Source organism: Cottoperca gobio, chromosome 4, assembly GCF_900634415.1.
Source record: "Cottoperca gobio chromosome 4, fCotGob3.1, whole genome shotgun sequence".
NCBI lineage: Eukaryota > Metazoa > Chordata > Actinopteri > Perciformes > Bovichtidae > Cottoperca > Cottoperca gobio.
The window spans coordinates 3,558,244-3,572,059 of record NC_041358.1 but is presented as its reverse complement, the minus strand read 5'-3'; the positions used below and the strand labels follow the sequence as shown (position 1 = coordinate 3,572,059).

General features: G+C 38.7%; 1 long non-coding RNA gene and 1 pseudogene across 1 annotated transcript; one reads left to right on the top strand and one right to left on the bottom strand.

Moving 5' to 3' along the window:
• Positions 1 to 10: 10 nt before the first annotated feature.
• LOC115006649 (uncharacterized) lies at positions 11 to 449 on the top strand. Its single transcript, XR_003832102.1, has 2 exons — positions 11 to 105; positions 183 to 449. It is a non-coding gene; the product is annotated as an uncharacterized LOC115006649 (long non-coding RNA).
• An 887-nt stretch (positions 450 to 1,336) lies between these two features.
• Positions 1,337 to 5,885, bottom strand: LOC115007310 (meprin A subunit beta-like; annotated as a pseudogene).
• Positions 5,886 to 13,816: the final 7,931 nt, after the last annotated feature.

The window sequence follows — 13,816 nt, the reverse complement described above, 5'->3', positions numbered from 1 at the left end:
TGAGAGGCAGTTGTTGAATGTTGTGTAAAGGTTAGACCTTGACACTAGATGATGTTCCAGAGAAGAGTGGGATGTTTGAAGAAGTGGGACGATTTCTTCGGCCAGGTAAATTCTAAAGATATTTCTCAGTGACACACAATAACATTAAAATATAAAGAGTTTGTGTTCATTTCTATTCCCAGATAATCCATCCTCAGTGAGCGGTCCACAGTTTGTGAAATGTCCCACAGGTCAAACTGGATGCAAATTACTTAAAAAGATTACTTTCCGTTTCAAAACTTCTGCTTAAAGGAAGCACAATGTGAGAAGATCACTGTCTCCAAGACACATAACTTTGTATGAAACTGTGTGAGTTCGTCCATGCTTTACAGCCTTCCAGTTGAGAGTGAAACATGGCACTCGTACTGTTGTCTTTGATTATCTCATAATAAAAATGATGATTTACTTGACCTGATGTTTGTCTGGTGACTGATTGATGGACAGAATAATAAACCGATGTGGATAACAAACCCTCACAGCAGCGTCAGTGTTGTTTTACACTCTTTATTTTTCAAAGATGCTCTTTGTTGTCGCATGTGACCATGTTAGAATTCAACTCCGTCATGCAAGCAGTTCCTATGTGGCTCACTTGTAAAACTAAATATGCACTCCAAGCCACCACCAACTAATACAGGGCCGTAGCCAGGATTGATAGAAAAAATCATTGAGGTTATGAGTCCTAATTCCCTCTATGCAAAACCATAAAGAAAGTTTTGACTTGGCCCCCCTCCCTTTTTTTAATTTGTATTCATTCAACAGATCATGTATGTTTTACCTTCCAGCATGATTTACTCAACTTGTGTTGCGTGGGCCACTTTTGCAAAATGGCCAGAGACCAGGGGCCAGTTTAAATAAACAAGCTCTGTGTATTTTGATGCCTTTTTTAATGTACTCTGGCCCCATAGTTACAATAAAAGTAAAAAAATAAAAATAACACTGTGAAAGAAATCATTATCAAAGTGAATTAAAAAATGGTCGACGGGCCCCCTGGCACCCTCGGGCAGTAAATTGAGCATCAATTTAAAGGCTGTTTCCAGGAAAATTATTCTGGTGGAGAAATGTTTTTTGTTTTTGACTAAAAACTGTTCAAATTGAGTGTAGAAAGTATGAGAATAAGCCATCAAAACCTACTATGTAATTTGTGTAATTTTGTAAAATATAAAGAAAAATCATGCAAGAAAAAAAAACGACTCACAATGTTGATATTTTTTATTCATAAATCCTTTATTTATGCAGAGCAACCTTATGGTTTATGATTACCTTATTTAAGTGCTGATTGTTTTCCTTGATAGGGACATCATGGAGTGGTGAAAAGAGATGGTAACTCTTTGGTTGGGTGCTCCTGTTATGAAATAGAGACACATTTAGTACAGATTTTTCATACACAAACTAAGAACACAAAAGTTTGCATTAGCACAAATGAGGCATGCTAAATGATTGCTAACCTAAATTGCAATGATGTGAAAGTGTTCAACCTAATGTTTAACTCACACTCACTTCCGAGAATCCAGGCATGTCCTGTATGATCACTACCTCGTCGGTCTTCTGCTTTGTCCTCTTCCCTACGATTACCATGGAAACCACAAACATGGCTACTGCCACAGACACTGCCACAGCCATGACCAGCGTGTGGTTAGCAGTTCCCTGTGGAGCACCTTGGTCTGCAGCCTTCATCAGACTGGTGTCAGCATGGACTACAGAGCGGTGAAGAGGCTGAGATACCAGCAGATCAGATATATCTGAAGACATGTTGACAACAACCGAGATGATTCAGGGATCTTAGTTATACAGTATAGTTGTGTGTGATTTAACGGATCCATCTGACTCCACACCTTCCAGACTGAAGAAGAAGAAGGCATCATCTCCTTTGATGAAGTTTCTGCTCTTGAGTCTGCTGTGGGTGATGAAGGAACTTGTTCTGGGCCTCGATAGTAGTAGCTGCCATCAGACACAGTCACTTTCGAGCCAACCTTCCTGGGATCGTCCCAGTAGTACTCGGTGCCTGGGTGAAACAGGCCAACTGTCATTCTCTGTTTGACGAACAAAGCAACAATTCCACCCTTTAGTTACCACCCTTCTCTTACCATCAGAGGACTTCTTGTCGGGGTCAGTGGTGACCATTCGGTGCATGTTAATTTGCTCTCTGATGTCAGACTGTTGATCCATGAGGGCCATAGTTGCCTGTTGCCACGGAGACGGCCACTTGAGTTTGTGGTCATTGGGGCCCGAGGTCAGGTAGAAGTAGGTGTCGATGACAGGTTAATGTCATCCAGAGAGAATCCTCCATTCGATGGACTCCTTCCCCTCACACCCTCAAAAACCACACAGGCCTTCTTTGTCACATTCACATTGATGTTATGCAGTTCCCAGAAGCCCATGACACCTCCTGTAAAGAGAACAGATAGATGAAGGATAGATATTATTATATTACTATCACGAATGTATTACTAAGGTGTTGCAGTTGAAATATTTGAGTTTTTGATATGATTCAGCCTTTTTCAAATGATTTTAGTTTCTTGAAAAAAGAGAGAATGCTGTTGAACATTAATGCAGTCAAAGTCACAGATACAAGGACTTTAATTGTAACTATATTGTACGTCACACAACATATACAATTTTATATATTTGTTGTTACCTGAAATACTCTTGAAGAGCTTCAGTTTACCGCTGGGGTTGGCCTCATCATACTCTCTCATCCAGATATTGAGAACATCATCAGCCACCCCGCTGTTATGGAGGAAGAACTGCAGACACTGGACTCCAGGTTTGGGGTAAAGCAAACGACTCTCCAGGAATGCTCGGTCAGCAGGTTTAGCAGAGGCTGTGCTGAAGTGCATGAAGTAGCCTTTTCCTAAAGGCAGGAGGAGATAACAGTGGGTACTGAGAAGTTTTTCATATTACATTTTATGATACCATATTCAAGAACCTACTTCATCATTGTCAATTCAGTATGGTTAAAGTGCACTCCGAGCCGTACTGCCTGGAACATGCAGGGCTCAAAGTTCAATTTAGAAAAAAAATCTAGTAATCAATTTTTCCATCCATATGTATGATCTAATGTAAATATGTTTTTGTTACTTTTTTTCATCTTTGAGTGTTTGTTGTTGTAATAGTGTCATTTCGGCCACAAGAGGCTGAAGTACGCCACAACCTCATAGTCTAACATTTTAAAGCAACTAAATAGTTATGTGACAGTAATGTTACATATTCATGTAGAAAGATCATCCTGGCAAAAAAAAAAGTTTTGACTGTTCTTAAGTCATGAACACAAGAGAAAATATTTGTTTTCAGGGCTTCCATAAAGGATTACATTTGAGTTTAGTATGAGCAGTAAATACAAGAATTATGTTTCAGTTTTTTATAACAACTAATTCAAGAAATATGTTCTAAATTGTATCTAATAAGTAACTAATACATTGCTATTTATCTTTAAGCATTAATCAATGTATTTTTATTGCCAGCCTGTACTTTGTACAGGTTATTTTGTAAATCACTTTGTTTTTAAATATCTTCAGACAATAAACACCAAGGCCCGCTGTCTGTGACGCAAGATAACAACGAAAGCAGTGATTAGCTTTCGTTAATAAACTGCTAACTGGAAAACAATACAGAGATGTGTATTATATAAGATTAAACTGTACATACATTATCTGAATATTCCAGTGTTTCATTATTAAATTCAAGAGGCAATTTTTTGAGACTGCCTCCCTAAAATTGAGAGTCCTAGATATTTTGTGACATATTTCGTATTTCTGAAAGCTGTCAGAGTCTCCACTAGAAGTCTCTTAGTCTTTTAGCACCATAACATATTTCTGTTTTCATTGACAATCACCTTTACATTGTCCCATGTTAGAGAAGTCAGTCTCAGATCCTCCGCTCACAGAATTACGTTGCTCCCACTTTGCGTTGCCAGGTCCCTAAATCATCCCACAAATGTTCTCCTCCTCAAAGTCACAGCTGTCCACAAAGGTAGAAGACTTGGCTGTAGAGAAGATTCATCAAGATACAGACACATCAGACTTGATTGACCAAATGTTTTATCTTGTTAGACTGGAACTTTCTTTACTATTGCTGACATAATCCTGGAACGCTACTAAAATGTATATTTTTACATAGATAATATACAGTATAGATACATACATAGATATAGAATAACACAATACAAGGGAGTAAGAATGCAATGGCAACAGAAGTTCACCTTGACCCAGAAGAAAACGGAGAACAAAAAAGAGCAGGAGACATTCAATAGTTCATAGAACGACTTTGTACTGATCTGAAACCTGAAAACATTCTGCATTAATGAGGCTATGGCTTCATGATAAGCTAGAACGGTACTCCGAGAGTACAAACTTCCCTCAAGGTTGTTTCTGTAAATTAAATTGCGTTAATTGCGTAATTTTGATCAGCTCCTTATGTAATGGGTTCTTCCTTGCCCCATGCTACAACCTTCCACCAAGTTTAATAGAAATCAGGCCAGTAGTTTCTCCTTAATACTTATTAGAATTTGTGGCGTATCCAAAGTATTACTGTACTAAAGGCTGATAAATGAGGGATTATTGCTCAAAATGTTCTATATACAGTATATTAGCATCAGTCTATAAACTCTGACCTTTCTTATAATTCCAATTTGTTTTTATTTTATGACGTGATTTAGTTTCTAACACTCAAAGTGCAAGTTTTATGTCTGAGTTATTGTTTGATGGACAAAATGACTCACTGCAGTTGTAGAGATGGTTGAGCTTGGTTAGGTCACTAGCACTGAACCCCATCCTCTGACCAATCACATCCATGAAGTGGGGGATCTTGGTGACAATGGTGGGCTCAGAGGCGATGTTGAAGGACGTCTTGCTGTAGTGCATTACAGAGCCGTAGTCATAAGGAACGCCAAGAGCGCTGGACACCTTGTCATCATGTGTTTTAAAGTTGTGCTCTTTACCTGAGAAAGGAATATTGTATGAAATTACTACATGAGTATCCACTAATTTAAGTGAGCTGTAATTAAGGTTTTACAGATCAATGTTACCAGGTTCGATGCGATCCCACATGATGTTGACGTAATCATCACGGTCAGCTCTCGACTGCTCATGCCAAAAGCCCAGTGCGTGCAGCAACTCATGCTCAACGGTTCCTAGACGATCACAGTTTCTACCAATGGACAGCTGCTGCTTCCCCACATGCTGTTGCCTACAGAGGAGTAACATCTACAGAGACGGAAAGCGACATGCACTCTTCACTTAATGGTGTTTCAGCCCCGGAACGAAAGCCGAGATTCAGAAGATGACAAAAACACCTGTAACTCTCCTGGCTTTAGTACAGGACAGGCCTCAGTATCAGAAGATTGAACAGAAGATTGCATAACCCTCAAACTAAAAGCACATTCTATTGGATTTACGCTGCTTTTCACAGACAACTGCTGAAATTGTGTGGCTTAAAACCAAAACAATGAGCGGAGTGATGCTAAAGGTTGTGTAGAACTGAGGGGAAGCACATAGTCAGGTATAATTCTCCGTGGGTTTTTCAGGACAAGAAACCTCATTCACATTACATGTAGTTATTCACCCATTGCTTATATATTATTCATTAGTGCAGCTTCAAACATTTGTTAGGGAATGCAGTGTTTGTATCGACATATGTTGGGACTTCATGAGCCAGCACACATTGAACCAGCAAGCATGTAATCAGCACCAACATAGTTTTGTTAATTTTATTTGAACCAAACACAGCGCTCACCCGCTCCCCTTGAACACAGAGATGTAGTTCTCCTCTCCTTTCCTTGGTGTGAAGTCAATGCAGGTCTTCAGTCTGTACTGGTCAAATGCCTTCAGGATCACTCCCTTTGCATTCATGTCTACATGTTACAAAGTGTACGACAAAGATGAAAAAAGCATCCAAACTGGTGCACATCCATAATAACATGGTAGGTACTGTGTGTGCGAGCGTCTTACCCAGACTGTCCTCTAGGTAGTAGGGGATGGTTGTTGGCCAGCGATACTTGTCTCCTATAATGGAGTTTCTGCTGAGGGTCTGATGGGAATGAAGAGAACAACAGCTAAACTCTTAGAGATTAGAAGAAACAGAGCGCAAACTTGAACAGACTCACTTTAAGTGATACAACTGTAAGCCTGTGTTTTTAAATTGCTTGCTTTCCTTGATTGCTATGCAATTTAGTTTTCCTTCAAGACAAGGAGGGTATTCCGTCCTCTTAGAAGACTTCACCAGGGTAGACAGTTTAACAATTATACTTACTACATCTCTACATAGGCATCATTTTAATTATTTAAAGCAAATATCATTGTACAGTTACATCAAAGTCTTATGACATCATTACATTGATACTGTTCATATTGCGCAGCTTTAGTTCCTTCATATATACAGTACTGATCAAATAGGGAATTATATGTGTCTTCATTTTGGGAGTTTTGTTGAGAAATTAAAAAACAAGCAAATGATCATTTAATTTGAGGGAAAAATAATCTGTTTTGTGCTCTCAATAATCCACATAAAACTATATATATATATATATATATATATATATATATATTAGTGCTGTTGTGAAACACCAATATTGATGAGAACTGTAATACTTAAATCATTTTAGATTTAATGATATTATGTTAATAATACACATATGATAACCAATATTAATCCTGTAGCTCTTCAATCCTTTCAGTTTTTTCCCTTCTGGCTTTGTTCCCCTACACTCGTATTTAGAGTGTAATTAATTTGCCAAAAAAGAGACAATGGAATGGATGCACTCCATTTAAAATATAATCTATTCTGTGTTTAAAATGTCCCATGGTGCCCAGAATTTGGACACTAATATAAGGGCATAATTAAACAGGCGTGGATGTGCAGATTACTGAAAGGCTTACTTCCTCCTGTTTGATGTCTCCCTCCAGCAGGTCCAGTCCAGCCGCTGTTAAGGAAAATGTGATTGGTTGATGAAAATCCTCAGAGACAGATTATACAACAAAGCAAAACAAAATTGTGTCCACACACCTTCATTGATGTTAAAGATGTCCCAGTCATGGCCTTCATCAACATCCGTTTCTGTCAATGTATAATCAATAATATGCTGCTCAAAATGGGATTATAGAACACATTTATTAACATAATTATTATTGTACTGGTCCATTTAGCATTGAGACTTTGACAATTGATAAAAGTGTGATTTATCATGTGATCTAAAATTGTCTAAATTGTTCTGTTAGATACTTGTCCAGAGTTTGTCCGTACAAATTTCAAGACTTTAGACCAGGGGCAGCCAACGCGGTGCCGCGGGCACTTGGTCGCTCGCAGGGACTCCGTGAGTCGCCCGAAGGGCATGTTCTAAAAATAGCACTAGTCACCATGGAACTACGTCTAAAATTTGTATTGAATTGTTTTGCTGTTTAAAAAAAAATCAATGTTACAAAGTTAGTGTTTGTACAAACAGGATATGATTTGAAGATGTGACAGTTAATGATTTAACTGTTAATGATGTAATTGTTTTTACAGAAGTGATACTTTGTACTAACATATAACTGATGTGATTTTGAACAAAATGCTACAAATGTGCTCATTCATACAAAACAGTCAATAAAAATATTTACAAAAATATCAGAGATGTGATAACTGTGACTTTCAAATGTTGAAATAGATTGAGAACATAAATAAATAATGTTGGATGTTTAAATATATCTGTGTTTCCTACCATGGTAAATCATTGTTAATAATCATTGTGAGGAATAATTAACATTAACATGTGATCAGACAGTCTCTTCACATATTAATATTTATTATGATTATTATTATTAATGAAAATATTATCATCAAAACCTCTTAGCCGGCGGGCCCAGCAGGAGTTTTATTGTGCCATGTACATGTACATTTCATAATTCTGAAAAAGAATTGGAAAGCTTAGAATCTCGTCTATTTAGATGTTGAGATGAAAATCACAATAAACTTTCATAACGTAATATCTCGTGCGTTCAGCGCTGCCCAGTTACTTCCTGAATGTTAGGCAAAGAAATTCAGGCGGAGTGTATTTTCTTCAAATTCAGTATATTCAGACCACTATTACTCAGTGCCAGAAGCACTTGGAGTGATTATTCAATGTTTTGCAAGAACAATAAGAGAGTTATCTTCTGAATGAGGTCAAAATCATGTAGCTGGTGCAAATGGTTGAAGAGCACCTTTCAATTTACTTTAAGTATGTCGTTTGTAGGTATTTTCGGGTAAATTCTGGGCCCAAACTCTAAGAGGTGAACCGTGCAACTATGTTATTCAGGAAGTTTGTATCAAACAAGTAGCCCTTCGTATTATTCAGTACCCTTGAAGTAGCTCTCAGTATCAAAAAGGTTGGTGACCCCTGCTCAAGACTAATCAGAACACATTTTTGTGGCATTTTTCCTCCTTATCATACTAAATATAGTCTTTGGGCACAAATGGGGCAACCCCAGAAATTGCAAGACATCGGCATCATGCATTCATTGCCATAATATCACAAGTATAGTGTGGGGCGGGATACTTTGAACCTTTTCACTTTGTCTTGAGTAAAATATGACCTCAGCCTAAGTAATACATGTTTTGTACTTTTTGTTTTTGTTTACTTTAACAGAAATTGCCATGAGAAACTTGATAATATGTGACTCACCTGTATCACCTGTTAGCTTAGCTGCTGCCTGGAAAATAAATAAAAACACATTAATCAATAGAGAAAATTGATGACATGATTTACTAAAAAATGAACTGACATCCTGGGTGGCAACTCAACATCAAGGCGAGACACTACAGGTAAAAACATGCACTGGTCAATTTTGAGAGTTTGGACTATTTTACTCATAACACGTCTTCTTTCAGACTAGTGGGAAAAAAACATTCGACATTTAGGAGTTTATTTTACTAACTTTATTTATTTGAGTCTTCTTTGAGATTTCTCATATATTCATCAAAAATTAGCATTAGATCATTTGCATATTCAAGCAACATTTCAGAAAACTATTAATACAAATAATGAGTGTCTTAATGTAAGTAATCAATTGGGGAAGTTTCATGGTGATATATATTAGTTAAAATAGTTTTACCCTTTTCACCTGTACTGTCTAAAATGTATGGAAGTTTACAATATATAACTTTAAAGGGTGTTTTCTCTAAATTAGTTTTTTTCTTATATTCTGAGCCAGAAATCTCCACTTCAGTAGCACTTAAATACACCAAACTTTCCCAATAAATGTACATCTACAGTCTGAAGGTTTTTACAGAGGGCTTTGTTCATATATATTATTTTATTCCTGAAAACATGGCCAAAAAGATTTTTTTTTATTGCAGTATATTCTGATATATTCTTATTAAAAAGAGGTATCTAAAATTCCCTCTATAAAAACATTTGACTCTAATATGTCAACAAAATGAAATAATAATGCCTCATTTGCATATTGAAACATACAATTTCAGAAAACTTTCAATACAATTTTTTTTTTCTTAAGGTAAATCAACTGCGGAAGATTCATGGGGATATTTATGAATTCCCCTGAAATGTCACTGTTTTGCACTCTGCATAGAATATGAATGTTAATGTTTCACAAATGTGAAACTTACCAGTCCCAGACCACAGAACAGAACGATCCACTTGAGTGCCATGGCTCCAGTTGCAGACACACACTCACACACACACTCACTGTGTTGGCTCGAGCAGCTTCAGTCCTGCTGTGTCTGAACAAATGTTGCTGCTTTGTTTTTGTACAGAAGAAACACTTACACGCAACATTCACATGATCTGATTTTTACCACTCGGGTCGAAGAACGTTACACGGCTGTCAAATTAATTATTAATGTAATAGTCATGATTAGCTTATCTTATGTGTTATTGTAGATGCACTAATAAACATACGGAAGGTTTAAGTACACATATACATACTCATTTTCACACACACACACACACACACACACACACACACACACACACACACACACACACACACACACAGTGGGAGCAGCACATCACGATGCATCAGTCAGTCACATTTCTTTATATATACATTGTTTGCACTTATTACAGACAGTAGTAGAAGTTGCTGATCCTATATTTAAGGAGAGAAAAAATACAAGGACCAATAATATTAATAAATAAAAATAATTTATTTATACATTTCCCAGGGGTTATTTCCAACTGTATGGAAAGCCGCTATCGTGAAACTATTCACTATTTACAGTGAATTTCTGGATCTACAGAAAGCATTGGTTATAGTTAACCATAGTGTTCTTATAGCTAAGCTCTCCAGGTTTAATTTTTCCCCTAATGCACTCAACGTTTTAAAATGATACCTGGCAGACAGTGCCCAATGTGTGAGGGTATACCATCAACACGCTTTTATCAAGTCTTCTACTGTTGACCCACAAGGCTGGTTTAATCCGGCCTTCAGTTTAACATTACAAAAACAGTCACTAGGTTTCTTCAAACGCGGATCCAGACATCACAGTTCCTGGTGAAAAACTACAGATTGTGTCTGAGTTTAAGACCTTGGCGTACCTATTGACTCAAACCTGTCATTCACGTCACAATGTAAAAAAAAGTTGCAAAAAATATTAGATTCCTTGACCATTTCAAATTCACAATGACCTGTATGTCCACTAATGCAGCCAAATGTTGATGAACACAATGATCCTCCCACACATCACATACTGAACCATGCTAAAAAATCCCTGTACAAACAAACAACAAAAACCAAGAGAAGCCACAAAGACACCTTCATTGTGACATTTTCAAAACGCACAACCTTCTTAGCTGGAAAAACGTAGTAAAATACAGTAGACTGTGTCTCGTCTTCAAGATATTACACAATAGGGCTCCTCCACCATTCTGTACTTATGTCACATTAAAAAAAAAAAACAGCCATATCACCACAGCAACAATTAGAGGAGAAGGTCTTACCCCTGGAAGACAAAGTAGTTTTGGCCCGTTTCTGTCAGACCCTCCCAGGATTTGAACAATTTAAGGCAACACATAAGAAAGTGAGCCAATTACCATACCTTCCCTGCAACATTAAGAGTCTGGTTTATTAGAAATCAATCTTGTAAACAATAGAAACAGTGAGGTGTTTTCATGTTGTTTTATGTCTTATTTGTCATTACTTTGCTTCGTAGATGAGCTGCTCCTATAATGTCTACACTTAGCCAGGCCTAACATTGTATCGTTATGCTATTTGTTAATTGTTGTCATGCTATTGTCACGATCTTGTAAATACTTCCTGTTTAATTTGAAATGTTCACTCCCCCTTCCTGTCTGTTTGTTTTCTCTCCCTGTGATTGTTGACTTGTTCCTCCTGTGTCCATTCACCTATCTTGTGTTTTTGCTTTTCTCCCTAACTGTGTCTCGTTCCACATGTTTAGTGTCTGTGTGTACAAATCCCTGTCTGTCACAGTGTTCCTTGTCCATTCGTCATCCATGTGTCACCCTTGTTTGTTGATGGTTCTGCGTGCCTCCTTGTACCTCCCAGTGCTTCCTCGTGTCATCCTGGTTTGTCTTTTCAGTTTACTTTTTACCTTTTGTATTTTGATAACTTGATCCCTCTGTTTTTTTTACTTTGTACCTTTTGTGTTTCCAGCTTTGTCTTAATAAAGCTCACTTTTTGTTAAATTATTCTCGTCTGCCGCTCTACGTTTGGGTCCTCAGCTTTTCCCCACCGTAACAGTACGAACAAACCAGAAACATTGACCCAGCAGACATCATGAGCGATGAGCTTTATGATTTAACATACACTTTGATTATAATTTTTGGTGAGTGTAAGCAAAACCCCTGTTGGAGGATTCGACAGGCTGTGCCAGGGTTGGCGAGAAAAGAGATGGCTAAGAAGCCAGAGTTGAAGAGTCTTTTACCTGAGTGGCTCCAGGATTTTGTGGACACCCTACCTTGCCATCCTAACCCTGCCGATCCTTCCGCTCCACCTCCTTCTGCCGAGCTCCGGCAACCCCCTTCTCCATTTGAGCTGCGGTAACCTCCTTCTCCTGTCGGGCCGCACCAGACCCCAGTCCCTGCGCCATTTCTGGGAACTCGCCTGGCCCTGGGAGGCCCTCGGAGTATCCAGAGGACTTCCAGGCCTCTGAAGAGGAGATCCGGCCGTTCAAGTCGCCATCTCTTCACCTCCCAGAACCAGTTCCTGCTGCCGGGCCGCAACAGACTCCCATTCCTGCTGCCGGGCCACGACAGACCCCAGTGATCCCTTCGCCCCCCGAGACCCCAGAGATCCCTTCGCTCCCTGAGACCGCAGTGATCCCTTTGCCCCCCTTCTCCACTATAGACTCCAATGCTCCCCTCACCTCTCGAGACCCCTACCCCAGTGCTTCCTCCAGTCCGGCCTCCTGAGCATATCCGCTCGCTCGTAGCTTCCAGGGTGGCTCCGCCCACCTCACCGTCTGCCTCCAGAGCGGCCCTGTCTGCCTCCCCTCATCAATCGACGCTCAATAATATATAATATAATATAATTGCCAAAGTATAAAAACTAACAAATACGTTTCCACATAGGGAAGAGGTTTGTGTGGATGGATGAATGAATGGGTCAAACAATACAATAATTTTATCTGGGAGACCACTGTTCTTGTGCTGTGTGGAACCAGTTGTCAACATTGACTTTTAACTTTTATTTCTGCAGTCTTCTCTCAGTCTCTGTCATGTTGGATGGGGATAGCCAATGAGGCCAAACCAGATTCTCTTGTCATCAGAACAGTCAAACATTAGAGTCCTATCTTGTGGGAGGTAAACTTCTCCTTAAGCTGTTTAGCTTTTAGTTTTTTAGTCTTTTTTTGTTTGTTTGTGCGCCATTTTTGTTTTTGGAGTACTGTTGCAGATTTGCACTCACTAACACTGGCCTCTATAAAGCTACCTGTGTATACCAGACATAGTATAAAAATTACCATCTTGTCTAGGGGCAAAACAACAAATTCTTAGATATAAATTGCACCATCTTCCACTTCTCTCTACAATCTAGAAGGGCTACCTGTTCCACCAACAGACTTCAAAGTTGCACTACTGTACTCAAGGTTGTATGAAATGTTTGCACTAACATTTAAATACTTTATAGTCTAAACTGATGTATACAATTATACTGTCCTCTATACATGCAATGAGTGATGTACTTCGACAGTCAGGTAAACACCTTTTCTTTGACAAGACAGTGTATCATTTTGAGGTTTATTAGTTAGAGAAGGTTACAACTGGAAATTACAGATACAGAGAGTACAATTACTTAACCCATGTTACACTTGAGCAGATGGAGGCAGATTGCACTATGTACAGTATATCTCAAAAGTGAGTACACCCTTTAGATTTTTGCAAATATTCTGTTATATCCTTTCAGGGGATAACATTATCCTACTGAAACTTTGATATAACTTAAAGTAGTCAGTGTGCTGCTTGAATAACAGTATAGATTTATTGTCCTTTGAAAATTACTCAGTACACAGCTGTTAATGTCTAAACAGCTGGCAACAAAAGTGAGTACACCCCATAGTGAACATGTCTAAATTGTGCCCAAAGTGTCAATATTTTGTGTGACCACCATTGTTATCTAGCACTGCTTTAACCCTCCTGGGCATGGAATTCACCAGAGCTGCACAGGTTGCTTCTGGAATCTTCTTCCACTCCTCCACGACGACATCACGGAGCGCACGGATGTTGGACACCTTGCACTCTTCCACCTTCCTCTTGAGGATGCCCCACATGTGCTCAATTGGGTTTAGGTCTGGAGACATACTTGGCCAGTCCATCACCTTAACCTTCAGCTTCTTCAGCAAGGCCGTT